Source organism: Bubalus kerabau, chromosome 5, assembly GCF_029407905.1.
Source record: "Bubalus kerabau isolate K-KA32 ecotype Philippines breed swamp buffalo chromosome 5, PCC_UOA_SB_1v2, whole genome shotgun sequence".
In the NCBI taxonomy this organism is placed as follows: domain Eukaryota; kingdom Metazoa; phylum Chordata; class Mammalia; order Artiodactyla; family Bovidae; genus Bubalus; species Bubalus kerabau.
Window position 1 is genome coordinate 33240468 of NC_073628.1, and position 15254 is coordinate 33255721.

The 15254-nt window shown below is 36.9% G+C and overlaps 1 long non-coding RNA gene across 1 annotated transcript in view; it reads right to left on the reverse strand.

The window, feature by feature from the left end:
• Window positions 1–2163: 2163 nt before the first annotated feature.
• LOC129652612 (uncharacterized) overlaps window positions 2164–15254 on the reverse strand; it is a 37321-nt gene continuing 24230 nt past the window's right edge. Inside the window, exons 2-3 of the long non-coding RNA XR_008714621.1 lie at window positions 3268–3371; window positions 2164–2277 (exon numbers count right to left, since the gene is read on the reverse strand). This is a non-coding gene — a long non-coding RNA (uncharacterized LOC129652612). The remainder of the gene's footprint in view (window positions 2278–3267; window positions 3372–15254) is intronic.

A 15254-nucleotide genomic window follows, 5' to 3' on the forward strand; every position in this document is an offset into this window, starting at 1 on the left:
GCTACCAGAGAGGTACTAGAGCTCATCAATTAATTTGGTACAGTTGCAGAATACAAAATTAATACACAGAATTCTATTACATTTCTACACATTCAGTTCAGTTCAGTCGCTCAGTCATGTCTGACTCTTTGACAATGAAAATATCAGAAAGAGAAATTTAAGAAACAAACTGATTTATCATAGCATCAAAAGTATAAAATACCTAGGAATAAAACACCTAAGGAGGCAAAAAACCTGTACTCTAAAAACTATAAGACACTGATGAAAGAAATCAAAGATGGAAAGACAAAACATGTTCTTGGATTGGAAGAATCAATATTGTCAAAATGACTATACACCCAAGGCAACCTACAGATTCAATACAATCCATATCAAAATACCAATGCCATATTTCACAGAACTAGAACAAAAAAATTTGAACTTGTATGGAAACACAAAGACCCTGAATAGCCAAAGCAATCTTTGGAAAAAAAAAAATGAGCTGGAGGAATTAGGCTTCCTTATTTCACACTATACTACAAAACTACAGTAATCAAAACAGTATGGCACAAAGGTAGAAATACAGATCAATGGAACAGGATAGAAAAACTAGAAGTAAACTCACATACATAAGCTCAACTAATGCATGACAAAAGAGGCAAGAATATACAATGGAGAAAATACAGTCTCTTCAATAAATGGTTCTGGGAAAACTAGACAGCCACTTTTAAAAGAATGAGATTAGAACATTCTTTTTTTTTTTTTTTTTTCTTTGTTATTTTTTTTTAATTTTATATTATTTTTAAACTTTACAAACATTCTTTAACACCATACACAAAAATAAAATAAGTAAGAACACTCTTTCACATAAGTTTCAGCAAAATATTTTTTGATACAACTCCTAGAGTAATGGGGGAAAAAGAAACAAATGGAACCTACTTAAACTCAAAAGCTTTTGCACAGCAAAGGAAACCATTAACAAAATGAAAAGACAACACACAGAATGTGAGAAAATATTTGCACATTATCTGACTGACATGATATTAACCTACAAAACAAACAACTCACGCATCTTAATAGGAAACAAATAATGAAATAAAAAAGTGGGCAGAAGACCACATTTCTCCAAAGAAGAAATAGAGATGGCCAACAAACACATGAAAAGATGCTCAACACTGCTATTTATTAGAGAAATGCAATTCAAAACTACAATGAGATATCACCTCACACCAGTCAGTATGGCCATCATTTAAAAACATCTGTAGCACTATGTACAATAGCCAAGACATGAAAGAAACCTTAGTGTCCACAGATGACTTAATTTTTTAAATGTGGTAATATACTTACACATGCATACCACAAGGGAGCATTATTCAGTCATATAAAACATGAAAAATGTCATTTATGACAACATGGATAGACCCAGTCAGCATTATGCTAATTGAAATCAGTCAGAGAGAAAAAGATAAATAAGATATGACCTCACTTATACATGAAAGATAAAAACAAACCAACCAAACTAACTCATAGACACAGAGAACAGATTGGTGGCTGCCAGAGGACAGGGGTGAGAGGTGGACAAATGAGTGAAGATGGATAAAAAGGTATAAACTTCCAACTATAAAAAAACATGCCTTGGGGATAAAATGCATACAGCATGGTAACTATAGTTACAAATGCAGTATTGTATATTTGAAAGTTGCTAAAAGAAAGTTTCTTAAAAATTCTCATCACACACAAAATCTGAAATTATGTGTGATAAAGAATATTAACCAGACTTACTATGGTGATCATTCCACAATATATAGAAATAGCAAATCATTACGCTATAATATATACTTAACATAAATGTAACATTATATTTCAATTACATCTCAATGTAAAGTTATTTAAAACTGAGGGAAATTTTATAAAGAAATGAAACATTTCTTACTTCCAATATTGTGGAGAAACTTAGAACTTATCTCTAAATAAAGAATGCATATAAATGAGAAAATTAGATTCCACAAGATAAATATATTCAAACAGAGAGAACTAAAAAGAAAATAAGTTACTAAAGAAATAAGTTTTGATACCTGGTAAATAATTAAAATAAAGCAAATTTCATCAATAAAATTAATAAAAACAATTCAAAATTAGAATAGTCAATGCTGTCAATGGAGGGTTAAAACAGAAAGTCAAATACCTCTATTGTGAATGGAAACTGTACTATCTTTGAGAAATACTTTGGTAGCAGGCACAATGAGTTTTACTAGTGCTTATTCTTCTTGACTGAATAATGCCACTTGTGGGAATTTCCTGTAAGACCATAAGTCAGAACACAAAGATTTCTCTTCACTCTTATTTTATAAAAACAGAAAATTAATCATAATGCCTAAACAATAAAAAGTGGTTAAGTAAGCAACACTATACTACCTTCATATCAGGAAATACTTTAAAACCATTTAAAGTGATTATCATTAAGAGTTTTAATAATTTGTCAAAATGTGTACAACTATTTTAAATGAGAGAAAAAATAAAAATTATATATATATAGTATGAACATAATATAAAAACAGGCACAGGAAAAAAGACTGGGAAGTATACCAAGTGATTGCTACTCAAGAATAAGATGATATTATCTACTTTTCTACATTTCTTAATGTTTAAAATAACAAACCATACTGTACTTCTACGAAGGAAAAAATAAACTATACTACATTTTTTAAAAGCCTCACGCTCAAAGATACCCCTTTTCCCCTCAAAGACCAACTAATGGGTATGCTGTTCCAGTCAGGCCAGAAAAACGGGAAGAGCCAGGAGCAGTCCAGAGTAGGAACTGGGCTACAAACGTGCTGAGATTGGACACTGTTTCTGTCTCCAGAGTCTTATGAAACCCAGTGGGGACAGAAGGAAGAAGTAGAGGCTGGAGGTGAGGCAGAGACATCAGGGTTCATGGACCAAGATCATGAAGACTAACTGGTGTAGGCATCAGTGAACGCAGGCAAAAGAGGCTGGGAAACAAGGGAGTCATCTGAATAGAAGGACTGGAAGCACAGAGAAAGCTCCCCCCTGAGCCGGATTTGGTCTAAGAGTGAGACTGAGCAGGGAAGGGAGGTATAGTAGCTGAGGGTGCTGAGCATGCTTATGCTTCCTCAGAGTCAGGCCTCCCATCCACCAGCTGCAAAACTACAACTTTGTCCACCCTCCCTCTTATGTCACCAGATTTTTTCAGTCTGAAGTAAGATCCATGTGGTAATTATACCAAAGAGCCCTTACACAAATGAAAATACAAAAAGTGAAACTCACCAGTCAAAGCCATTGAATTCATTTGAAGTTTCTATCCATGTGAAAAGTAAAAGCGCAGACAAGCAAAATGACACAATCAACCAAGGGTAAAATAATCGCTCTCTCTGGGAAGAGAAAAAAGGAGGTCTCATTTAGCTCCATTTATCCATGGTACCTCAGCAATATCTGTTTATATTCCCCAAAGGTCTATATAGTTACAGTGCAGCATTACCCTCCTCAGGCTGGAGAGACCTCTGTATTCTTTTACCCTAATGGAATTTTGTAGAAGCCTATTTATAACATTATAATCATAAGAGATTTGGTTTAGGTCATACCTTAATGACTTAGTGGTTTTCCCTACTTTCTTCAATTTAAGTCTGAATTTTGCAATAAGGAGTTCATGATCTGAACCACAGTCAGTTCCCGGTCCTGTTTTTGCCGACTGTATAGAGTTTCTCCATCTTTGGCTGCAAAGAATATAATCAATCTGATTTCAGTATTGAGCATCTGGTGAAGTCCATGTGTAGAGTCATCTCTTGTGTTGTTGGAAGAGGGTGTTTGCTATGACATGTGTATTCTCTTGGCAAAACTGTTAGCCTTTGCCCTGCTTCATTTTGAACTTCAAGGCCAAACTTGTCAGTTACTCCAGGTATCTTTTGACTTCCTACTTTTGCATTCCAGTTCCCTATGATGAAAAGGACATCTTTTTTTGCTGTTAGTTCTAGGTCTTGTAGGTCTTCATAGAACTGTTCAGCTTCTTCAGCATTAGTGGTTGGGGCATGGGCTTGTATTAGTGAGATACTGAATGGTTTGCCTCAGAAACAAACAGAGGTCAATCTGTCATTTTTGAACCTATACCCAAGTACTGGATTTTGGAATCTTTTGTTGACTATGAGGGGGTGACTCCATTTCTTCTAAGGGATTCTTGCCCACAGTAGTAGATATAATGGTCATCTGAATTAAATTTGCCCATTCCAGTCCATTTTAGTTCACTGATTCCTAAAATGTCGATGTCCACTCTTGCCATCTCCTGTTTGAGCACTTCCAATTTACTTTGATTTATGGACCAAATACTCCAGGTTCCTATGCAATATTGTTCTTTACAGCATCAGACTTTATTTTCACCACCAGACACATCCACAACAGGGTGTTATTTCCACTTTGGCTCCATCTCTTCATTCTTTCTGGAGTTATTTCTCCACTCTTCTCCAGTAGCATATTGGGTACCTACCAACCTGGGGAGTTCATCTTTCAGTGTCATATATTTTTGACTTTTAATACTGTTCATTGGGTTCTCAAGGCAAGAATACTGAAGTGGTTTACCATTCCCTTCTCCAGTGGACCACATTTTGTCAGAACTCCCCACCATGGCCCATCTGTTTTGCATGGCCATACATAGCATGGCTCATAGTTTTATTGAGTTAGAAATGTGACCCATGTGATCTGCTTGGTTAGTTGTCTGGGATTGTGGTTTTCATTCTATCTGCCCTCTGATGGGTGAGGAAAAGAGGATTGTGGAAGCTTCCTGATGGGAGGGACTTGCTGTAGTTCTTCAGAGTGCCTGAAGAACTATGGATGGAGGTACAGGAGGCAGTTATCAAAAACATCCCCAGGAAGAAGAAATGCAAAAAGAAAAAATGGTTGTCTGAGGAGGACTTAAAATAGCTGAGAAAAGAAGAGAAGTGAAAGGCAAAGGAGAAAAGGAAAGATATACCCATCTGAATGCAGAGTTCCAAAGAACAGCAAGGAGAGATAAGAAAGCCTTCCTGAGTGATCAATGCAAAAAAAAATAGAAGAAAAAATAGAATGGTAAAGACTAGAGTCTCAAAGTTCTAATGAGGTGGATGAAACTGGAGCCTATTATACAGACTGAAGTAAGCCAGAAAGAAAAATACCAATACCATATACTAACGCATATATATGGAATTTAGAAAGATGGTAACGACAACCCTGTATGTGAGACACAGATGTATAGAACGGTCTTTCGGACCCTGTGGGAGAGAGAGGGGGTATGATTTGGGAGAATGGCATTAAAACATGTATAATATCATATAAGAAATGAATCGCCAGTCCAGGTCCGATGCAGGATACAGGAAGCTTGGGGCTGGTGCACTGGGATGACCCAGAGGGATGGTATGGGGAGGGAGGGGGGTTCAGGATGGGGAACAAGTGTACACCCATGGTGGATGCATGTTGATGTATGGCAAAACCAATACAATATTGTAAAGTAAAAAAAAAATAATAATAAAAATATATATATATTTAAATAAAAAAAAGAAAGTGATGAGGAAAAAACGAAAATTAAAAATACAAAGGGAACATTTCATGTAAAGATGGGCACAATAAAGGACAGAAATGGGATGGACCTAAAAGAAGCAGAAGATATAAAGAAGACGTGGCAAGAATACACAGAAGAACTACATTAAAAAGACCTTCATGACCCAGATAAACACAATGCTGTGATCATTCACCTAGACCCAGACATCCTGGAAGTCAAGTGAGCCTTAGGAAACATCACTACAAACAAAGCTAGTGGAGTTGATGGAATTCCAGCTAAGCTATTTCAAATCCTAAAACCTGATGCTGTTAAAGTGCTGCACTCAATATGCCAGCAAATCTGGAAAACTCATCAGTGGCCACAGGACTGGAAAAGGTAAGTTTTCATTCCAATCCCAAAGAAAGGCAATGCCAAAGAATGTTCAAACTACTGCACAATGGCACTCATTCCACACTCTAGTAAAGTAACGCTCAAAATTCTCCAAACTAGGCTTCAACAGTATGTGAACCAAGAACTTCCAGATGTTCAAGCTGGATTTAGAAAAGGCAGAGGAACCAGAGGTCAAAATGTCAAAATCTGTGGGATCATTGAAAAAGCAATAGAATTCCAGAAAAAAATCTGCTTTCTGCTTCATTGCCTATGCTAAAGACTTTGAGTATACAGATCACAAGAAACTGTGGAAAATTCTTAAAGAGTTAGGAACACCAGACCACTTTACCCACCTCTAAACCTGTATGCAAGTCAAAAAAAAAAAAAAAGAAAACAGTTAAAACCAAACATGGAACAATGGACTGGTTCCAAATTGGGAATGGAGTACATCAAACCTGTATATTGTTACCCTGCTTATTTAACTTATATGCAGAGTACATCATGAGAAATGCCAGGCTGGATGAAGCACAAGCTGGAATCAAGATTGCCTGGAGAAATATCAATAACCTCAGATATGCAGATGACACCACCCTTATGGCAACAAGCAAAGCGGAACTAAAGAGCCTCTTGATGAAGGTGAAAGAGGAGAGTGAAAAACCTGGCTTAACACTCAACACTGAAAAAACTAAGATCATATCACCTGATCCCATCACTTAATGGCAAATAGATGGGAAAACAATGGAAACAGTGAGAGGTTTTATCTTTTTGGGCTCCAAAATCACTGCAGATGGTGACTTCAGCCATGAAATTAAGACACTTGCTCCTTGGAAGAAAAGCTATGACCAACATAGACAGCATATTAAAAAGCAGAGACATTACTTTGCCAACAAAGGTCCATCTGTCAAAGCTATATTTCCAGTAGTCATGTATGAATGTGAGAGTTGGACTATAAAGAAAGCTGAGAGCCAAAGAATTGATGCTTTTGAACTGTGGTGTTGGAGAAGATTCTTGAGAGGCCCTTGGACTACAAGGAGATCCAACCAGTCCATCCTAAAGGAAATCAGTCCTGAATATTCATTGGGAGGACTGATGCTGAAGCTGAAACTCCAATACTTTGGCCATGTGATGTGAAGAACTGACTCATTTGAAAAGACCTGATGCTGGAAAAGTTTGAAGGCGGGAGGAGAAGGGGACGACAGAGGATGAGATAGTTGGATGGCATCACTGACTCCATGGACATGAGTTTGAGTAAACTCCAGGAGCTGGTGATGGACAGGGAGACCTGGTGTCCTGCAGTCCATGGGGTCACTAAGAGTCAGACATGACTGAGAGACTGAACTGAACTGATACTCTCTACACAAAACATGTGTGCCCTTCTAAAAACATATATCAGATAAAGTCAATCCCCTGCTCACAACTCTTCCAGAGCTTTCTACTATACAAGAATATCACCCAAACTACCTGCCATGGCCCAAAAATTCTACATGGTCAAGCCTTGCCCATTCCTGATCTCCACTCATTCTACCAATTGATGCCATTTCTCAACTCCAGCCACACTGGTTTTCTTTCTGTTTCTAGAACATGACCAAATCTGTTCCTACCTCAAGAGTTTCACACTTACTGGTTCCTCTGCCTGAAATATTTTTGCCCCTATGCATATACACGGCTGGCCCCTGTGTCGTCTTAACAGACTGCTCAGATAACATTGTCTCAAAGCAGTCTTCTATAACCACGTTCCCATCACATAACACATTTTCCTATGTATTATCTTCAGAGCTCTTCTCTGTAGCCAAAGCCATCTTTCTTCACTACCGTTTACTACCTAACTCATCCTACTAGATTGTGAGGTGCAGGAGGGTTAGAAGCCTTAATGGTCTTATTCACTGTGGCACACATTCAATAAGCCTGATGAATAAATCCATCTTCTTATTTTGATTTTTTTTTTTTTTTTTTGCTGCCATTCATTCAAAAATGTTCAAAGCCTCCACACTGTTATCAGGATAAATTTCAAATATTTTAGTTTGACATAAAGATACTTCATAATTTGGTTAACACATTTTTTTCCATCCGATCACTTATTGTTTATTGCCATGTATGCATAAATTCAACAATGGAAATTCTTTTTTCACTAAACACAGTACTGTGTTTCTCCGTATCTTAAAAATCTCTAGGGACTCTTTACTGCTTACATGGCAGAAGTCAAATTCTTAAAACCACACAACATCTGTCCTGCCTCCATCTCTAGCTTCAGTTCGCATCACTTCTCCCTTCTTATCCTCTGTTCCACCTAAAATACACCTTATACTAAGTCCTTTGACTCCTCCTCCGATACCATTTCTTCTGCCATTCTCTATTCTTTAGCTATCCAATTCTGATCACCTTTAACCTACTAAATAAAGTTATTTTTGACCCATTACACATGATGTATGTAGGCGCACGCACACACACACACACACACACACACACACACACACAATTATAGCACTTCTCTCAAGGCAAAAGCAAGTGTGGTCGGTCTCCCCCTGCCCAACTCTCTGCACCAAAGAGCAGCAGCAGAGTGGTCGTCTAGCTTTCTTCTCCTGTTTGGCTTCCCAGTTGCAGCCGTAGCAGCCATTAAGGAAAGTCATATAGCATTCATAGTTGAAGTTGCGTTTAATCCATGAATTAAAGTTTTTCCATCTTCCTGTCTCCTCATTCTCAGTCTCAGTCCTGTCAATGTCATCCATGGTTCACCCTTTTGCTGGAATGGTAAATAAAACAGTCAGAATCCGGTAGCTCCTTCAAACATTTCCTACCTCACAATTCTACAGAATATTCTATCAACAATAGATAGATCTTTCAAAAGTTCTTGGAAGATGCACTGGATTTGGTGTAGAAGAATAGAGCTCCACCCTCTCTTTCCCATGAACTAGTTTAGTGCTTATTGCAGACATTACACTATTCAATGTTTAATTTTTTTACCTCTAAAATGGTACCATATTCTCTGCCCTAGCCAACTAGTAGATGTTGAAAACATCAAGTCAGATAATAGATATGAATGTGTTTTTAAAACTGTAGTGCAGTCTTGAAGTAACTTTAGAACTTAGAGGCATGGGTGAAGTATATGAAAAAATACAATCCTTGGCTAATGAGTTACTCAGACACACACATGCCTTCCCATTGTCATTCTCTTCTCTCACATATGGCTTTTTGAGAGCCTCAATCAAAAATGATGGACGATTCAGAACAGCAATGGCTGAAATTAGACAAGTTTATTTTTGCTTTTGCCGTAAAAATTGCCCCAAAATGGTATAAACAAATAATATGGTATGTGGCTTCCCAGTGTCATTAGAACTGAGACACCTTCCAGTCTGCTCTTCCATTACAGCACATGGCTCCTTCTCAGGGTACAAACTGGAAGCTCAAACTATAACTATCACTTCAAATACCAACTAGCAGGAAGGAAGGAAGAACAAAGAAGGGTGCTCCCCTTTAAGGATATTTCAAGAAATTGGACATGACATTTCATTAACAGGTGTTTTCAATATTGTAAAGTAATTAGCCTCTAATTAAAATAAACAAATTTAAATTTTTAAAAAAAAGGAAAAACAGATATTGAAAGATATCTAGTTGTCACTACCACATTTTCTCATCCCCCTGTGACAGGATAAAATTCTCAGAACTTCCAGAGAATGTGTGGAATTGGGGGAAGAAAGAAAAAATTAAATCAAATGACAAAAAAATCTTAAGAGTTGATCCCAGATGACAGTCGTTGCCCCTGAAAACTTTGTTATGCTCCATTTTGTTTTTTTTTTGTGAAAGACACTCTAATGTAACTAAGAACACAATGTCTGAATGCTCACATCTGGCCAAAATGGAATAATAAGGGCTAGAGTAAATTGCCCACATTAAATGATTTAAAAACTGCAAAATATGAAATAGCTTTCAGACAGCATACAATAAGCAGTGAAGGAGAGCAATCCTCGATAGAAGGAAAACAAAGGAAGTGAATGTTATGAATGCCTCACTTAAAATCTCACTTTCTAGGGTAACGCTCTGGGTGTGGGTATGTAGTAGAGCCTGGCAGTATCCCAGACTGAGCAAAAATAAACAGGAGTTGAGGGAGACTAGTGTTCCCCTGTGTCTCTCCTGTGTTTCTCAATTGAATACTAATCAATACATGCTTTAAAAGAACTTATCTGAGAGTAGAGAGCGAACCACACAAAAAAAGTGTGAGTCAATTTCCAGGGCTCATAAAAGGCTGGGGATAGTTTCCACCAAAGCAGAAAAACCTTGCATGCGGCACCAGGTAGCATACTTAGAAGGGCATTTCCTCAGTAGTGCAAAAAAATAAAAATAAAAAAGGCCTTATAAAGGCTGCTATGGTCTGGCCAAACAAACTTAAAGGTGAGCCTCAAAATAGTGGAGCAACATCTTTAAAGAACTGAAGAAATAAAGAAACAAATATGTTAACCTAGAATTCGACACACAACAATGAAAGTCATAAAAAAAAAAAGAAGTGAAATAAAGACCCTTTCAGATATTAAAAACTGGAGAATTAATCAACAGGTGACTTCTACTATGAGAAATGTTAAAGAAGGTCTGTTGATAAGAAAGGGAAAAGTGCCAGGTTGAGAATGGACACCTAAATAAATGAATGAAGTACACTGGAAATAGTAAATATATGTGTAGGTATAAATATGTGTACACTCCATGGACTGTAGCCTGCCAGGCTCCTCTGCCCATAGAACTCTCCAGGCCAGAATACTAGAGTGGGTAGTCGTTTCCTTCTCCAGGGGATCTTCCCAACCCAGGGATTGAACCCAGGTCTTCCACATTGCAGGCAAATTCTTTACCATCTGAGCCACCAGGGAAGCCCATAGGTATAAAAGAATGTTCTTATTTATAATATCACTTTAGAAGATAACTGAATATTTAAAGACAAAATTATAATCATGATTACTGCAGCTTATCACAGCTGTAATCAAAGACCAAATTTGCCTGTTACTTCAGGTATCTCTTGACTTCCTACTTTTACATTCCAGTCCCCTATGATGAAAAGGACATCTTTCTGGGTGTTAGTTCTAAAAGGTCTTGTAGGTCTTCATAGAACTGTTCATCTTCAGCTTTTTCAGCATTACTGATTGGGGCACAGACTTGGATTACTGTAATGTTGAATGACTTGCCTTGGAAATGAATAGAGATCATTCTGTCATTTTTGAGATTGCATCCAAGTACTGCACTTCAGACTCTTTTGTTGACCATGAGGGCTACTCCATTTCTTCTAAGGGATTCCTGCCCACAGTAGTAGACATGATGGTCATCTGAGTTAAATTCACCCATTCCAGTCCATTTTAGTTAGCCGATTCCTAAAATGTCGATGTTCCCTCTTGCCATCTCCTGTTTGAGCACTTCCAATTTACCTTGATTCATGGACCTAACATTCCAGGTTCCTATGCAATACTGCTCTTTACAGCATCAGACTTTACTTCCATCACCAGTCACATCCACAACTGGGTGTTGTTTCTGCTTTGGCTCCATCTCTTCATTCTTTCTGGAGTTATTTATCCACTCTTCTCCAGTAGCATATTGGTCATCTACCGACCTGAGGAGTTCATCTTTCAGTATCCTATCTTTTTGCCTTTTCATACTGTTCATTGGGTTCTCAAGGCAAGAATACTGAAGTGGTTTGCCATTCCCTTCTCCAGTGGACCATGTTTTGTCAGAACTCTCCACCATGACCCATCCATCTTGGATGGACCTACAAGGTATGGCTATGCTGCTGCTGCTGCTGAGTCATTTCAGTCATGTCCGACTCTGTGTGACCCCATAGACAGCAGCCCACCAGGCTCCCCCGGCCCTGGGATTCTCCAGGCAAGAATGCCGGAGTGGGTTGTCATTTCCTTCTCCCAGTATGGCTATACTTCAGTATAAAATTAAAAGTTAGGAAAAAAAAACTAAAAAACAAAAAGTCAGCCCTTAGAGTGGGAGAATATACTTGCAAATAAAGCTACTGATAAGGAGATTAATCTCCAAAATACACAAACAGCTCATGCAGCTCAAAAGTAAAATGTAAAAGAATCAAAAAATGGGCAGAAGACCTAAATAGACATTTCTCCAAAGAAGACACAAAGATGGCCAAGAGACACCTGAAAAGGTGCTCAACATCACTAATTATTAGATAAATGCAAATCAAAATTACAATGAAGTAATTGTAATTACTTCTCTTGTGGCTCAGCTGGTAAAAAATCTGCCTGCAATGCAAGAGACCTGGGTTCGATCCCTGGGTTGGGAAGATCCCCTGGGGAAGGGAAAGGCTGCCCACTCCAGTATTCTGGCCTGGAGAATTCCATGGACTGTATAGTTCATGGAATCACAAAGAGTTGGACACAACTGAGCTACTTTCACTTCACTTCTTCTTCACCACCTCACAGCAGTCAGAATACCCATCATCAAAATATCTATAATCAATCAATGCTGGGGAGGGTGTGGAGAAAATGAAACCCTCCCACAATGTGGAAGTGTAAATTGGTTTAGCCACTATGTAGAACAGTATAGAGGTTCCCTAAAAAGCTAAAAATAGAGCTATCCTATGATGCAACAACACCCTTCCTGGCCATGTATCTGGAGAAAACTGTAATTTGAGAAGAAATATGAACCCCAAAGTTCATTGCAGCACTGACGAAGGAATTGATAAACAAGATGTGATATATATATACACACACACAAATACATATATATATATATATATATATATATACACACACAATGTATATGGAATGGAATGGAAATTTTGTTATTTAGTCACTGGGTCATGTCGAACTCTGGTAGCCTTGTGGACTGTAGCTGGCCAGGCGCCTCTGTCCATGAGATTTTGCAAGCAAGAATACTGGAGGGGGCTGCAGTTTCCTTCTCCAGGAGATCTTCCTAACACTGTGATCAAACCCATGTCTCCTGCATCGGCAGGTGTATTCTAATGGAATATTAGCCTTTTAAAAAATAAGGAAAAATTGTAAAATATGTGTAATTCAAGCTACTAGAAATAATAAGGGAAATATTTCAGCATATAGGAAAGTAAAATATGTGTTTTCAGTGCAAGAAAGTATGAAAAACATAAATACATTTTGTTAAGGGAAAACAAATTTATTTTGTCCTAATCTTGGTTATTTCTAAATGGGAGTGAAAATAAAGGATAAGCTAATATGGATACACTGGAGAAGGAAATGGCAGCCCACTCCAGTATTCTTGCCTGGAAAATCCCATAGACAAAGGATCCTGGCAGGCTACAATCCATGGGATCACAAAAGAGTTGGACATGACTTAGCGACTAAACAACAATATGCATACATAAAATTGTAGATGGTTTATGGGAAAGGAACCCTGAGAAAAGAGTTTTGCACATGGTCAGGAATGGTTAGGATTAGATTGGATTGTAATTAGGTAAATGAATCTAATTAGGGACTTTGATATTAAAAATAAATAAATGTAAGACTGAAGTTTGATGTTCTCTCTGTTAAGAGAATCAAGTTTTCTTGGAATAGTGAGTTGTTTTGGATTACAGACTTTACATTTCTTACCTATTAAGTGATCTGTTGTAACTTTCTCTATTTGCCTTTGAAAGAACACTGGAGTGGGTTGCCATTTCCTTCATAGTAACACTTAGGTTAAGTGAATAACTTGTGCTTTACAGTCCCCTTAAAACACTATCTGACCAAGTATTTTGAAACTTTTTTGATATTTCTGACAAAATTCGAAGGATCAAATTCTAACTAAAGTTTTTTTGGATCTTGAGTTAACTTTGGGATGTTTCAGAGGGGCCCTGAAGCATCTCAGTGAGAAATATTAAACTAATTAGGATTATTTGATATTTTAAACTACATGAAAAGCATTAGAAAATGAGTGGTGATAAATCTCAAGTTATACTGTATGGGTAACTGTCATTAATATAAATGTCCTAGAAATCATATGAAATTTCTACAAATTGGCTACGTCCTAGTATAATAATACCAGTCATAATTCTAGCTACTATCATCACACATTGTATGTCACCTTGGTAATCATGTTTCTTTGTCAATTGCATTGTGATCAGATATTTAATCAAGACTTTTAAGTTTTATTTGTCATTCAAAGAGATTTATTGTTTCACTCTGATGCTTTTTGCAAAAGGGGCTTCATTAATTAAAAAAAAGAAGATTTATAGAAAGGAATTTTGACAAGTACAGGTTTCTGAAAACATTCAGATCAGACTACTCAACTGAGCAAGAAATTACAGAAATCTAATGGAAACACTGATGGAACCCTGATGGTTTCTTCAAACTGTTAACAAAATATTAAGATCAAGGATTACTATGTAGGACAGATGAATATAATTATGATGATTATAACTGATGAATATAATTATGTTTTATAGTTTTTATCTGAAATATTACTGACTTTTAATCTGTGATTTCCAGATATGGGGAAAGCTTTCCTCTTAAGCTAATTATGACATATAGTAACCTGGTAGGTTATATCTTTGTAAGTAAAACTGAAACATTTATCTCTTCTCTACCCAAGCCCTCCACAATTGGAAACTCAGTATTTTTACTTTCATGGAAATATAGCTACTTGTACGAGTTTACTAAGAATTTGTTCTCCTTATAACAGGATACAGTAATGATGGCTATATTACCATGTCTTTAAGTGGAATGTCCTATTTGGAAAATACATAAAGTCAAATATGACCTGACAGCATTAAAGAACTAAAGTGGACTTTATGGAACCATAAAGCCCCTTGAAAAAAACAATTGTGGTTCAGTAACAAAATCTCATGGGTATACCTTCTGGCTACAGTCCAATCAAGCCAAAAATCAATCAGAAAATAACTAGAAAAACTCACATTTGAGAATGAAACACTGTATTCATTAAAAAAAAAAAAAAAACCATGAGTCAAAGGAAAATAATTACAATTAAATGAGAAAAAAGTTTTAATTGGTTGATGTTGAAACTGCAATATGAATTGTAATACAGATATTGCAAATATTGGTCAAGGAAAGACATTGTGAACAAAAGTTATGTGACTGGAAGGAAGATATACTGCTTGAATACTGAATAAAAGAAAGCATTCTAACCAGAATCATTATCATAATCATATCCCACATATTGACCGATTCTTTACCTTTGCATTTACCAGCCAAGGTGGCCAAATTCACATGAAAATTTAGTAATACTTAGAGAAAGACTAATAAACATGGTTTCTCTTATAGGATTACTTGGAATTACTTACATATTTGATTCTCTGGTTTCCAAACCCATACATCCAAAACTCTACTACAATCTCAATCTAGTTTCTCACAGGCATCTCAAAATTACATATATCCAAAACCAAACCCTTGACTTTCCC